General features: G+C 48.7%; 1 protein-coding gene across 3 annotated transcripts in view; it reads left to right on the top strand.

Moving 5' to 3' along the window:
- The window catches only part of TSPAN18 (tetraspanin 18), a 177,850-nt gene that overhangs the window by 41,536 nt on the left and 121,612 nt on the right, over nt 1-14,702 (top strand). Inside the window, exons 1-2 of one of the 3 annotated variants that reach the window (XM_033119993.1) lie at nt 2,420-2,476; nt 3,921-4,051. The exons of the other annotated variants lie outside the window; for them this stretch is intronic. The gene's annotated coding sequence lies outside the window, so the exon portion shown is untranslated. Of the gene's footprint in view, nt 1-2,419; nt 2,477-3,920; nt 4,052-14,702 lie in introns of those variants that run through there. 3 annotated transcript variants of the gene reach the window in all.

The following is a 14,702-nucleotide window of genomic DNA, read 5'->3' as shown; positions in this document are numbered from 1 at the left end:
TGGGTGGGCTAGACTTTGGTGGAGGGTGAAGGGAACGTACGGAGTTCTGTTTTGGGACATTTCAAGTTGACACATTTATTAACCATCCCAATGCAGGTTGCAAGAACGTGGATGGCGATACAAACCTGGAGTTCAGGGGTAGGTTGGGACTGGAAAGACAAATTTGGGAGCCAGCAGCTTGCAGAGAATATTTCAAACCTTAGACCTGAATATTTCAAATCTGAGACCACCAAGGGAGGGGGTGTAGATGGAGAAGATCATGGGGAACTGCAGGGTTTTGGAGACCCCAGGAGGGTGCCCACGGGAAGCAACGTGGAGCTACCCAGACGGTGGCCCATCCTGGACACCAGGGCACACAGATCTTATTTTCGCAGTGCCCTGGGAGCTGTGGAGTGGCATGGAATGAGAAAGCAGCCAGCGGCAAGAGCAAGCCCTGGGTTTAGTGCTCACCTGAAAGAGCACTGTTCAGCTGTCGGTACCTGACATAAAATAGAGCAGGTGCAGCAGGGAATACCTAGGCATCTGACACCTGGAGAAGATGATTTCTTAATACCCGCCTCCTCTGTACATAACATGATTTTCAGTAATAACAATGAAATAAAATCAATTCTAATAATGGCCAGAAAAGAAACACAGACAGTAAAAGTTTCCTTGTAGTGAACTTCGTTATATAACCGTTCTAGTCGACAAGCAAACATCACAGTACACAAAAAAAGGGGTGGGGGGTAAGGTAATGGGTTCACATTTTTAAATTATATTAATGGGTATTTTGGAAAAAAAAAAATGCATGAAGAAAGTTCCAGAAGAGCGAATCCCCAAGGTTCAGAGAATGACTGGCAGAGAGGTGGCCGCGTTGGCACTAATCCAGTTTCTACCTTGTCCTTGCAATCACTGTGCTATCATGGCTTAGTTCAAATCTCGATTCTAGTGCAGGAAAATCTAGTGGCACTGGGGCGGAGGCGTGAACTCTGCAGAAGAGAACTCCAGGAGTCCTGAATCCTTAGTCTTAAGATGAACGTGTATAACAGAATCGGCTCGTGTTGGGTTCTGTCTGGGTGTTTTCTGAACCAACCGCCATGTAAACACAATGTTTATTAAAGGTTAAGTAATCAAAACGTGCTCACGTGAAGCTTACATACATATAACTCACCCATGACTATAGTGATTATTTAGAACTTAGAGCAACAAAAGATTGTTTTTAGAGGCAGAGTGTTTTATCACTGACATTGTTTAAAATGGTCAGCTTTTGGTCGGTTTTATGTTTGTTTTTCAATTCTCTGCCGACAATTCATCCCCTATTGCTTACATCCTGCACTGACTGCTCCCAGGCCCCGCCCTTGGCACCGCACTAGGGAGGTGTTTCCAAGAGGAGTGTTGGGGGGGACAGTGAGGGGAGGAGGGGAAGGTGCCCAGAAGACCCTGAGGAGAAGACGCCGTGGCTGGTCCCGCAGTGTGGCTAGTAGCTTTCCAGGTGGGCTAAATGCAGAAAGGATTTCTAGGCGGCCAGTCTATGCTGAGGCGGGAGGCGGGACAGAGCCTGACATCCTGGGGGACCCTGACTTGGTAGGTATTTGGCTCCAGTTCCTGAAATCTCCAGTTCAGAGCACCATCTGTGTTCAGTGTCTGACATTTTGAAGAATCAGGCTGAAAGCATCCTCCTCAGGGTGAAGAGTGCCTGGTGGATGTGAGGCTGTGCCTGTCCCGGGGACCCATGCAGCCCTGCTCAGGGGCTCTCCCTCCCCGCTCTCCCTCCCTCTCTCTCTCCTTCCCTTCCCCTTTCCCAGTGCCGTCCTTGGAGGCAGCCGTTCTAATGAAAAATCTCATAAATACCAGGAGATAAGGATCCAGGGCTTTTGGTTCTTATTTCTGCCGAGACTCCCTAGACAGCCTTTTCGGTAGGAAACGTCCCTTTGGAGCTGGGAGTTTTCTCCCAGACTTCAAAAACAGGGCTTCTTAGGAACACAGCATCTGTTTCAAGTGAACTTGAACCAAGAGGCAGGTGTGTCCCACAGGAGAGGGATAGGGCAGAGTGGGAGGGTGCAGAATCTGCTTTCTGTCTTGGAGGAAGCTCCTCCAAGTCTAGTATGTCCCCATGCCGGGCAGTGGCTGTCAGTACATGCAGAGAACTGGGGAGCAGGGGACTTCAGGCCAGAGTCTAGGCTTTATGCTGCCTGATGTCCAATGAGTACGCAGGCCCCTGATGGCAGATACCTCCCCACCGGATAACACAGCATCTCCTCCAGCCTGGGAGCGCCTGTGACTCTCAGAAGTCACTTTCTAATTGGGTTTTTTACAACTCTTAGCATTTGTACTCACAAGTCCTCTTTGCCTCCCTCCCGCTCTCCTTCCTTCTCTTCCTTTCTGCCTCCCTCCCTTATTCCCTGACCATCCACTGGGATACAGAGATTAAAAATGTCCAACCCCCGCCTTCAATGAGCTCGAACTCTGACAGAACAATCTGAACAATCGCTCAAAGGTAAGAAAAGTTGAGCGTTTTGTATGCATGTGTGTGCGTGCCCACGTTGTTAACGTTAAGACAATAAAACAACATTATAGAAAGCTTGGAAAATGGAGGGAGAAGAAATCTGCCAGTCCCCCTCTCAGGACAAGAGGCCCACTCGTTTCCTGCTTTTGTTCCCACTCAGGCGCACTTCAGCAGAGTTGCCTCTAGAAAGTCCATGCAGTTTGGCTTCCTGCTTTTCTTTGCTCACCCTCTCCGGCTGCATCCCAGCTGTGTGGGACCCTGTCCTGGGCGGCACTGGGTAAGGGAGCCCCCACTGTTGACATGCGGCTGGTTTCCACTCTTAAAGGCATGCCTTCTAGAAAGGCTAGCTGGGTAGAAAATGAAACTGCAGGACACCCAGTTACATTTGAACTTCATATAGACAATGAATAATTTTTAAGTGTACGTTCCATCCGTATTAGTCCCATGTACTATTTGGGATATACGCTAAAAATGATTTGTGGTTTGTCTAAAAACCCAAACTTAACTGAGAGTCCCGTATTTGATCTGGCAACTCTATACCTGGAGTGTCTTTTTGCAAGGGTGTAGTCAGTGCTGCTTTGTTTAATGGCAGAGAAAGCTATCCGGCTGACATGTTTTCTTTCCCATTTTGTGAGGAACTCTCTCCCTGACTTGACGCTGTCCCTTCCCTGGACCACCCCGCCCTGACCACTCTGGTCTCCAAAGCTCTGTGAATTAGCACACGTCCAGCCCCCACAGTCCCAGCCTCCCTCCCTCCGGAGCTCCCCATGCCTGCTGATGTGTGCTTTGCTCCCTGCAGGGGGGAGGAGAGCACGGAGGGGGCTGTGAATCAGCACTCCCTCTCGGGCCCCTGGAGCGGCCTCCTCCAGAGCCCACCAGCATCTTTGGCAGCTATGGATCTGAGCAGTGTGTGTTCCTTGTCATGTTGCAGGAAGCGGAGGTTTGAGGGCTTGGTCCAGGGCTGCAAACCCACAGAGGCTTTCTTTTTACCTCCATCTCTCTCTCTCTCTCTCTCCATCAATGAACTTATTTATCATTCTAAGCCTGCTTCAGGGTGATAAAAATATAAATCTAAATGGCAGACAGTAAAAAAAAAAAAAAAAAGTGATTGACTGGCGACTGGAAAGACAGCGTTGCCTTGTGGTTAAATGGATTTTCTGTTTAACTGAGGGTTAAGTAGAAAACTCGTTTTGATTCAACCTCTGTTGCTGCAAATCTTTCTAAAATGTGTTAGCCTGCTCCCTGGTTTTCCTGAGTGCACCATAATGACCATAATTGAATCTCTGTTGGCGGAGCATCCTGTGGGGCGTCGGGGCACACTGTTGGAAATGTCAGTCCTCTAGGTACAGCCAGTTCTCAGGCTTTAGAGCCTGTGGTGTAGGCTGTGTGCTTTGCAATGGTCCTTATTCACTGCCATCTCATTCTATCTTCCCAGCCACCCTGGTCCGGGCCTCAAGAAGGGACCATTTTACAGGTGTGGATACTGAGGTCCACCGATGAAGCACTTGCCCCCAGTCACTTTGGCTGGTGGAGGAGCTGGACCTGAAGCCAGCAGAGGTGGAGGTGGTATGTTGACCCAGATTCAAATCTGGCTTTCACTTGTTGGCTGGAAGAAGACCATTAAGCTTCTTGAGCCTTGGTTTCTTCATCTGTGAATTGGGCACGATAACCTTTTTTTGCAATGCTGTTGTTGAGATTAAATGAAGTAATGATGTGGGTGGGCTGCACACCAGGGCCTTCATATATTGAAAAGAAATATGACACAAGCACACCCTCTCCCCCTGAAAAAAATCAAACATACCTTAGTCCTGGGACCTTGCATCATGGTTCTTTGTACTTTCCTGTCTTCCTTCCTCCGTCCACTAGTGATTTTGCATACAGATCACAGGACTAAAATGTCTGGGTTTGAATCCTGAGTCTACCTGCCAATCCCCGTGCAGCTACATTTCTGAGCCTCGGTTTTCCCATCTTTATGATGGGGGTGTTAATAGTAACGTGCCTCTTCAGGCTACCACGAAGATGAAAAGCTAAAAAGGTCATCCTGGGGCAAGTGTTTTGCAAGGATTTGCCATCACCATCCTAGGACTTGGTTAGGTGAGTCCTAGATAGTAACCAAGCTTTCCTGGATATAGTTCATATCCTGAGCATGTTAGCGGGGTTGGGCTCGGGACCTAAGCTCCCTATTGGCGCCCCTGGAGTTTGTATGGTCAGTCTGGAGAGGGAGAAAGAGACCCCTCTCCTCTCGAGCCTGCTTCCTGCCACTGTCTGGCTGATGTTTACCTGTCTCGGGGTGCTCAGGGAAGGATACCGAGAGGGACCTGTGGGTAACTTATGAGGCCCCTGGCTAGAAGATTTCTACCATGACAGGGCCCTCTGCCCAGGGGACACTGGCCTCGAATAGTCCCTCTGTCTGGGGCACCGTCTCGTCTGTGCTCCTTCTCCATATATCATGCATTTCTAGCATTTTAAGAAGGCATTTGTTTTCTCCTTATCAAGCGATCCACTTGGAGCACAAGAGGACTATCTGTGTGTGACCTCTGAACCCTCCAATGGGGAGTCGGGGTGGGGCTGGGGAGGACACTTTGCCAAGCTAAACCCTGGCCAGTGAAGCCACCTCTTCTGGCCTATGGGCGGCTGGCTCCGCGACTCCTTGGGTCTTGTAGGCAAATCTACTTCCGCTCCTGAGTGACCAGTGCTGATTTGTGCTGAGCCACCTCCTTGCTCTCCAGGTGACCCACTTCTGGACACCCTCTGGGACTCTTTGGGGGTGGTGGGGGGTTGCAGCTAAATAAATAGTCACCCTGGTATTTTAGGACAGGAGCAGCAGCCTGTGTGTGCAAAGAAAGCCCCTGGGTAGGCTGGTTTATTTATGTGTTTCTTTTTAATGGGAAGGCTGAGAGAAATTGCGTGGTGTGTGAATATTTACAGGCAAATTACTTCAGGGAGGAAATGAATTCATTCTCTCTCCTCTCCCACTGTTAACAGATCACACTGTGGTTCCTGCCGCCTGCCTCCCACATCCCTCTTTTCTGTCTTGTAATTCCTTGAAGTCTTTCTGTCAGCTCCTTGCCAGCTCCAGAAGGAGCGGCTGGGTAGATGTGTCATTGTAATGCACCATGCATTTATTGAGCACCTACTGTATTCCAAGCCCCGACTGAGGCGCCGGGGATGGATTCTGAGGTGAGCAACACGTCTGCTCTCACGGGTCTCCCAGGCTCAGGGCTGTGTGGACAAAGAACAACAGTGCTCTGTCGAAGGAACCAGTCGCTTTGAGGCTCCAGGTCCTGCTGAGCCAACAGAAGAGCGGGTCTGGCACTGTGGGCTTTGTGGGGCCGCAGGCAGAGGGGTCTGTCCTGGGAGCCTGCCCCCGGATTGACCTCTGGGCCCTTCTCAGCAGAGAGAAGCTTCCCTTGTGCTCTCTTTCCGTCTAGCTTTGCGTGCTCCTACTCAGTCCTCTTCCCTGACTCCCACATTGTCTGTCGGCTGTGTCCTTAGTTCGGTCCAGGTCATGTGACGTGAGACCAGCCCTTTATCCTCAGGATTCTGAAATGGGGCCCGAGAGAGAGTAGACATTTCAGAACTGTGTAGGGCCTGTCTGCCCTCAGATGCTAAGAAAAGCACTATGCCCTTTTTGTGTTCGGTGAGGCCCCTCCTTGACTTGCTATAGGCAGGAGGGAGTGGGTCACACCAGCTGGGTGAGATCCTGGGGAGGCTTACTGGGGAGCAGCAACCTTCCTAGGCTCAGAACCTTCTGGATCAGGTCTTGGCTGACATTTGTCACCCTGGGAACAAATGGAGGAGCATGCCACTGTGGTCTCCTTAAGACACACACAGACTGCCTTCCACTGCTCCAAATGGGCACACACACACTTGTTGCACATGTGCCTTCACACTCTCCTTTCCTTGCACACACCTATGCACACCTACGCACATGCCTGCACATACCCTACTCACACCCCTGCACACACACGTCCATGCAAACACCGCACCCCTGCAGGTACTTCTGCATATCCACCCCTGCTCCCACTTACCACCCCCAAATCCTTCCCTATGCAGATTCCCTCACTGCAAACATCCGTCCTGCCTACCCCTCCCCACCGTTTATGTACGTGCCTGTGCACACGTGCTGTCCCCTCCACCCCGCACACACACACTCACTGCAACCAGGCTTTTGGGTGATCTTGCTTATTTCTCAGCTCAAAGCCTACAGAACTCTGCATTATCTGGGACTCTCTACCCAGATGCTGAGCCTATCAGAGGCTCTGGAGAGAGTGGGAAGGTTGAGTCAGGGAGTAATCCTGGACTCAGAGCAAGTACCCTCTGAGGCTGGGTGCATTCCCTGAACCCCCTGTTTCACACATCCATTTATCCATTCATTGATTCATCTACCCATTCATTCTAGCCCATATGGATAGAAGTGACCCAGGAAAAAACTTGGCCTGTGTCCTGATGGGGCTCACCTTCTCGTTGTAGTCAACTTCCTTTATCATTTCCTTCATGGGTTGAGGTTTGTTAAGGAGAAAATGACATTGGACCTTCTACTTGGTTTTGGAACCAGAAACTCTGGAATCTGGTTTCTGCCACTTGCTGGCTGTGCGACCTTGGACATGTCATGTCATCCTTGAGCTGGTTTCTCCACCTGTAAAATGGGGATCATGGTACCTCTCTCCCAGGAAGAGCCCTGGGCTCAAGATGGCAGCTGCGGACACCAACTTGGGGACTTCTGTGTTTGTCAACAAAACCCTCCTTAAAACAGGGGTGGGATGGGGTGAAATAAACTGCTTGCCACTGCTGGTTGCAAATGAGAAGTGAGGACATTGGTAAATGAAAAGTTTCAAAGTACTGGTGGGTCTTTGAACCTGTCTGTCAAATACCAACTTTTCAGCTATGGTTGGTCAGTTTCTTTGTTCTGTCCCTTTAAGAGAACGGGATTGAGAAAGGACCAGCTTATCATACACATTAAAAGAATATGATGCTCTAGAGATTTCTGGAAAGGGCAAAAGGAGTAGCCAGAAACTGGTGGCTTAGTCTTTCGTGGCTGCACCAGAGAGCCCTCAGCCAGTCCTCTCATCTGTAGAGTAGAGATAGTGAAGCCTGTTGAAGGCTTGGAAAACCCCCCTGGTGTCTGCACGCTGGGCCTTGCTGGAGGGTGTCCCACAGTCACCAGATTCCATTGATAGACCCCTCCCAGTCCTCATCGGGTTCTCCTTGAGACAGATCCAGATGCTGGAGCTGCCAAAGGCCTGGGGGACCAAGAGGTGGCTGAGTGGCTTTTTTGTTATTATAACACCTTTAATTGGTCATTGGAAAAATGCACTGGCTAACTTCTAGAGAAGTCTCTCTTTCTTTCTTTCTCTCTCTCTCTCTCACACGCACACACTCACACACACTCACACTCACACACAATGACTGTTAGCTCCTTGATAGATGGGACACTATGTATCTGTGTTTGTTGCTCCAGAAGCTGTAATAGTACGCAGTAGGGTCGACAGATCTTTGTTGGCTGATGAATGAAGGGAACCTTCCAGAAGCACGTGCATGCCTCTGTCTCTTCTCCCACATCTCTGGGCAAGTTTGGTAACAGTGTAGGACTATCGAGAAAGTGTAAGTACTTTCATGTACATTCATCCAGCATGTTTTTCTCCCCCATCGCCGCCAAAGAACCACACATTTTATTGAGATACAATTTAAAGTGTTCAATTCATTTTGACCTTGTATACACCCATGTAATCCACACTCCCAGTGAGATAGAGAACGTTTCCATCAGCCCAGAAAGTTCCCACGAGCCCCTTCCCAGCCAGTTCTTCCTCCCCAAGGGCAACCACTGATCTGCTCTCTATCACTATAGGTTAGCTTTGCCTGTTCTAGAACTTTTTTTTTTTTGATGTTCTATCATCAATTTTATTTATTTTATCTTATTTTTAAAAAATATTTTTATTAAAATATAGCTAACATACAATATTATATTGGTTTCAGGGGTCCACCATAGTTATTCAACATTTATATACCTAAAGAAGGGATTACCATGATAAGTCCAGCAACCATTTGATGTCATACCATGCTGTCGCAATATTACTGATTATATTCCATACAAGAAAACCATTCCCAGACAAGAAAAAGCTAAAGGACTTAATCATCACCACAGTCTCTGAGCACACCGAGGCCACCACCAGCCTGGGGCCTGAAACTGCGATAGTTTTCCAAACAACAATGCAATGTGGGTGGTTTCGGCTGCTCTGGAGAAAGTGACCCAGGTGTTGGGGAAGTTGGGTGGGGTGGGGTCCCAGTGAGTCAGCAGGGTGGAGCTACTGAGCTCACCAGGCCAATCGGATTCAGATTTAGCTGTAAGTGTAGGGAGAGGGCTCAACACAGGAAATATGGTGCCTGCCTACTGGCTGCCGGGGTTGGGGTGGGGGTTGGGGGGGAAGGACCCCACATGGGGAATTGCCGACTGTCCTCCAGCCCTTTTCTGGAAGCCACACACCTCAGTTGGTCCCCCGTATGTCTCCAACACCCCTGAATCACTATCTCCCTGTTGGAACCCAAGGTGAGTGCCTGGAAGCGAGAACATCTGCACGCGCGCCCTTTAGGAGGACGTTGGGTTTCCCTCAGCCTTCCATCCCACCTAGACAGTCGGAATCCCCACTGTGTTTCACAGCCAGATGTTGTGAGGCTCCTCTTCTTGCCATCAGGACTGGGGCTGGGGAGTCTGGTGTGGGGCTGGGGTCCCTCACTTCTTTTTTGGGGGAACCTCCACAGCCGAGGTATCCCTCCTGATTCTCAACTGCCACACGGAGGTTTGGGACCCATTCTGCGTCTCCGCCCCTCCTACCAGTCTGGACGTGGCTTCTTCTTTATATCTTTAGGTATAAAACTTCTGTCCAGCCAGACCTCAGATGGTTATCTGGTTGATTGTTCTGTAATTTAGTTGTAATTTTAATTCGTTCATGAAAGGAAGCGGGTCATAGTGTTTATCTACTCTGCCATCTTGGCTCTTCCTGTTCTAGAATTTCTTATAAATAGAATGCTACAATTGCATCCTTGCATTTGGCTTCCGTCACTTGGGTTAATAGGAGACGAATCTGAGATTCATCCATGTTGTTGCCTGTATGAGTAACTCAGTACTTTTTATTGCTGTATAGTATTCCATATTTTGTCCGACCCCCCCCCCCTCCCCCCCCTGTGATTTATCCATTCACCCTTTGATGAACATTTAGTTGTTTCCAATTTTTGGCTACTATGTATTCAGGCTACTATGAACATTTGAGTACAAGTCTTTGTGTGGACGCATGCTTTCTGTTCTCTTGGGGAAATACATGTTTAACTTATAAGAAACTGCCAAGCTGTTTTCTAATTTGGTTGTACCGTTTCACACTTCCACCAGCTGTGTATGAGTGCCCGTTCTTCCACAACCTGGTCACCACTGGGTATGGTCAGCTGTTTAATTTTAGACATTCTATAGTTGTGTGATGTTATGTCATTGTGATTTTAATTTGCACTTTCTTAGTTGTCCAGTGAAGTTGAGTATCTTTTCATGGGCTTATTTTCATTTGAATATCTTCTTTTGTGAAATATCCATTCAAGTCTTTGGCCCATTTTTATTGAATTGTCTTTATTACTGAGTTAAAGGAAATCCCTAATTGCTGGAAGAAAACATGGGAGAATATCTTCACCACCTTGTGGTAGGCAAAGATTTCTAAGGGCATTACACATAGTAAATATAAAAGGGAAATTTGATGAATTGGACTTCATCCATCAAAATTTAAAACTTCTGCTGACACTGTTAAGGAAATGAATAGGAAAGCCAGAGATTGGAAAAAGAAATCACAACACATGTATCCAGGATATATCACAACTATTTCTGAGGATTTGCCCGATCCTATGAGCTCCTACAGATCCTACCTGCTCCCACCGCAGCTGGAGTGCTCTTTCTGGAACACCCGTTTGATGGTGGCTGGCCCCTGTTTCACTTCCAGCACTCACAGGATAAATCCCACATGCTCGATGTGGCCTTGAGGCTCTGCCCCTCCCTCCCCTGGCTGTCTGCCATTGTGTGTAGCCACCTTCTCTCAGTCCCTCAAGGGTCTAAGCTCTTTCCCCCCGGGGAGCTGACTTCCCACAGGCCGTTTTTCTAGAACACTTCTTCTGGCTGTTCACACAGCTACCTCGCCTTGCTGTTCAGTATGCCTCCATGAGGGAAACATCGTTGAATCCCAGAGGGATAGCCTGGCACTATGGTGGGGGCTTGAATGGAAGGGGAGGAGTCAGGACATAGCCTGTGTTGTTTGCTTTGGGGGGAAAGATTGAGGTGCAATTTAGAACCCTATCCTTTGACTCAGGGGCAAAGCGCAAACTACCGAAGGTCATTGACCAGCCGGAGGAGTGGACACTGGGTCCCAGAGGCCCCTGCTGGGCCAGACACCCTCCCTTGAGCTTCTGGGTGTGGGGAAGGGCTGGGGAGCCTATGGAAAGACTCTGGAGCCCAGAGCAACCATGAAGTATCAACCAGTGCCAACCAACGTAGGATAGGATTTTGTTCCGCTGCGTACGGCAGGCTCTTGGCCCTACTTTGTCAGCCTTCTGCTCTTGGTCTTGTTTCTACCCCATTTCCTCTAAAGCCTTTTTATTCTTTACATAAGACAGTCATGTCAACCCATTATCTTTCCAACAAGACCACAGACTGTATGAGAATATGTTCAGGCATTAGTGGCCCCATCTCTGCCCCCTGAGACCTAGTGAACCCCTTGCCATCAGCTGTCTGGGGACCCTGTGCTATCACTTCTCATGTATATCAATTAATGAGGTACTATTATAAAGTTCTTTGTCCACTGTCTGTCTGTTCCTGGACGGCAGACTCTGTGAAAGCAGCCACTACTTCTGCTGTGTCTACTGTCGTGTCCCTAACACTCAGGGCTGTGCCCAGCCCACAGGAATTGCTCTGTGACTACTTGACCATTCAGTGAGGGTTAGTGAACAACCACCAGCAAGACAGGCAGCCCAAGTACAGTCTCTCATTTTCCCAGTTGGGAAACCGAGGCTTCACGAATGGCAATAGCTTGTTCAGAGTCTCACAGCTGGTAAGAGGCAAAGTCATGAATGCATTGCAGATCTTTTGGTTTCTAGCACTTTCTGCCCTACGACAGCCACACGCCTTACGTCTAAGTTTAAACCCAATAATGAGAGTGGTGAATGCTATAAAAATGTAGAGTGCTGTATAAATAAAAGGTATCATGTAAAATATCTCTGGTGATTTTAATCATTGCTAACCACAGTAACGAGACAAAGTGTTATTCTAAATATGGGCAAGGCGAGTGCTAAAATCCAGATGTTTCCTAGGGGGCTTGAGACATTTTGCATTGTGAATGCTTCTGTTAAACACGGATGAGATGCAAAAGAATATTTATAAAATAAATATAGGGACGAATTATACAATACATCGAGCACGTGAGTATCTACCACCCAGGCCCAGAAATACCAAAGGTCCCCATCTCTTCCCATCCTAGATTTTCCATTTATCCGCCTCCTGCTTTTTTTTTTTTTTTTTTTTATGGTTTTTCCACATCCGTTACTTTAATATTTCCTCTTCACTTATATATACATTCAGCAAATGCTTGTAGAACTTTAATGCCATGGGTAGAGTTACAGAGCTCCCAGTTCCACCCCTACAGCCCTGCAGTTTTTACAAGGGAAGAAAGATAGGCGATTTTGTTTTCCTCTGACAAAAAAAAAAAAAAAAAAATTCTCCCAGTGGTATGTGCACCCCACCCCCCACCAGCCCCTGAAGCCAGTTTTTCCCCTCACATGCTTCGTTTGCAATTTGGCCCCCACTGCAGGCCACTGTGAGTGTTTTCCACAACATATTTGTGGCTTTGGCAAGGTGGTTGATACCATTAATAGTGTTCCCTTTGTCTGGAGGTTTCCCCCTGTTCCTATTTCACTCGGTATGCATTGGGGCGTTGACTGGACTTGGCAAAGCAGAACTTTCTTTGCTCCTGGGGCCTCTCACTCTTGCCGCCTGCTAAACGGCGGTGTCAGGGCAGCTGTGGTCAGAGAACAGGGGTGGCAGGCAGAGGACTTGTGGCAGAGCCTATGAACACTGGCTATTTAATATCTGCATATGAAAGGCAAGTCCCTTAACTCCTGGGTACAGCACTCGTGCCCAGTGACTGGGCTGCTTAGAGCATTAGGAGGGCCCTGTCTAGTTAGCTGTTTTCCTCAGGTAAGATGAGGGCACCAACAGATACCACCCCCAAGCCTTCACAGTGTTTGACAGTTTGGGGTTACAGACCTTTGCACACCCGCCGTGCTTATCTGTGATGTCCCCGTATGACAGATAAGCAGACCGAGGCTCAGAGAGGGTGGGATTTGCTTGTGGTCCCTGCTGGTAAGTGGCAGAGCAAGATGGGGCCGCCTCTCTGTTCTGTGAGCTGCTTTCCCAGTCCTCCTCGTGGCAACGAGGGACGAGGTGAGCGTCGGGGGCTGGCGTAGGGGGATCGTCTGGCAGGGAAAGAGGTTCTGTGCCTCTGTGCCTTGAGATCTGGCATTGGATAGGATCAGAGTGAAATTCAGTAATGTCCTCAGAGCCTCTTCCTGCCAATTTTGTGGCATCTGTTACTGCTGGGGACAATTGTTAGGGCCTTCCTCCCCTGGGTCCCCTGGTGGGTGGAAGTTGCGCAGGGATCTGGGATGCTGTCGTCACTTCCCCATTACCTGCACCTGGATTGTCCACTTGTATTTTTAACTCTTGCTCCATTTCCCTCCGTCACCATTTGGGGCCATCTTAAGAATGCAAACCATTTTTACTATTAGCCAGAGGAGGGCCTAGTTAGGAAGGCGTATAGGCTGCTTGTGAGGGTGGGGACAAGATGGGAGTGTCCAACAAAGATAGAATGAATTCTAAAGCTAAGCAAATTGGGGCAAAAATTTCAACTCTTGAAAAACAGGGATATAAGCTACCATTTTTGAGTGCTTCCTATGTGTTAAGCTAATATTACCGGCACTGACTCACTCAATTCTCACGTTAACCTTATGATATATGTTCTTTCAGGATTCCCATTTTACAGATAAGAAAACTGAGGCTCAGAGAGGAGCGTTCGGTCTCATGCAGTTAGTGAGGAACACAGTTGGGATTATAAGCCAGCCCTGTTGGATTCCAGAATTTGGAATTATATTCCCCTTCCCCACCTGCAGTTCGCATCTTTCCACTGCCGTGGGTGGTGCAGACCTGACAAAATTCACAGTGGGGTCCCTATGGCAGTCCTATGTGCTGGCATTGCTGGCTGCTGGAGGTTGATTCTCATTCCCTTAGCACAGGGACGCAGAGTGAGGGAAGCAGTGGGCTTAGAGGGTAGGATCCAGGCTGCCTGGCCTTCTTAGCTTCCCGGTGCCTAGTTACCTCATCTGTAAAATGGGAATAATAATTTGATCTCACGGGGTTGTTATGAGAGTTAAAGGATATAAAACATTTAGCACCTGGCCAGGTCCAAAGCAAAGATATTGGCAGATGTGGATATCATTTATGTCCTGACAAAATCCAGGGACAAGGCTAACCCATCCTCCAGTTAGTTTGGGACACTTTTGAGCTCATCAGTAATTGCCCGTTGTTTGCTGAGGCTACTTTCTGGAGCTCTCAGAAGTCCCCCAGTCTCACCTAACTCACTGTTCCTAGGCTGTATGTCTGCCCTAAAGCCCCTCATTCTACCAGTCACACTGTGGACCACCTAGAAGCCTGGCCCAGGCTAGGGTCTGTCTCACCCACTCTCTCTGGCAGAACAGGTATCACCCCCATTTTGTAGGTGAAGAAAAGGTTGAGAAGCCAGAGTATGGAAATAGGAGTGGGTTGGGTATATCTTTTATATGCCTCCTCTTCCGTGGGTCATGCAGGGGCCCAGACACCCTCTAGAAACAATTGGCAGGCTGGGGCAGGCTGAGGCTCTCGCAGAGCAGGCTGGGGAGCCAGGGAGCAGCCTGCGCCCCAGGACGCTTGCTCCCCAGATGGCCTTGGGCAGCAGCATGGCTGCCACTGTCTCAGCGGCTCTTACAGCAGCGCTGTTCTGTGGAACTTTCTGTGAGGACCGAATTGTTCTGTGAGTGCGTCGTCCAGTACGAGAGCCACTTGCACACTGAACTCATGAAGTGTGACTAGTGCAACCGAGGGACTGGCATTTTCATTTTATTTCATTTTCATTGATGTAAATAGCCGCATGTGACCAGGGGC

The sequence above is a fragment of the Rhinolophus ferrumequinum genome, chromosome 11 (genome assembly GCF_004115265.2).
Source record: "Rhinolophus ferrumequinum isolate MPI-CBG mRhiFer1 chromosome 11, mRhiFer1_v1.p, whole genome shotgun sequence".
In the NCBI taxonomy this organism is placed as follows: Eukaryota; Metazoa; Chordata; class Mammalia; order Chiroptera; family Rhinolophidae; genus Rhinolophus; species Rhinolophus ferrumequinum.
Note: the sequence above shows the minus strand (reverse complement) of the source record. Positions and strands in the feature narration are given on the sequence as shown.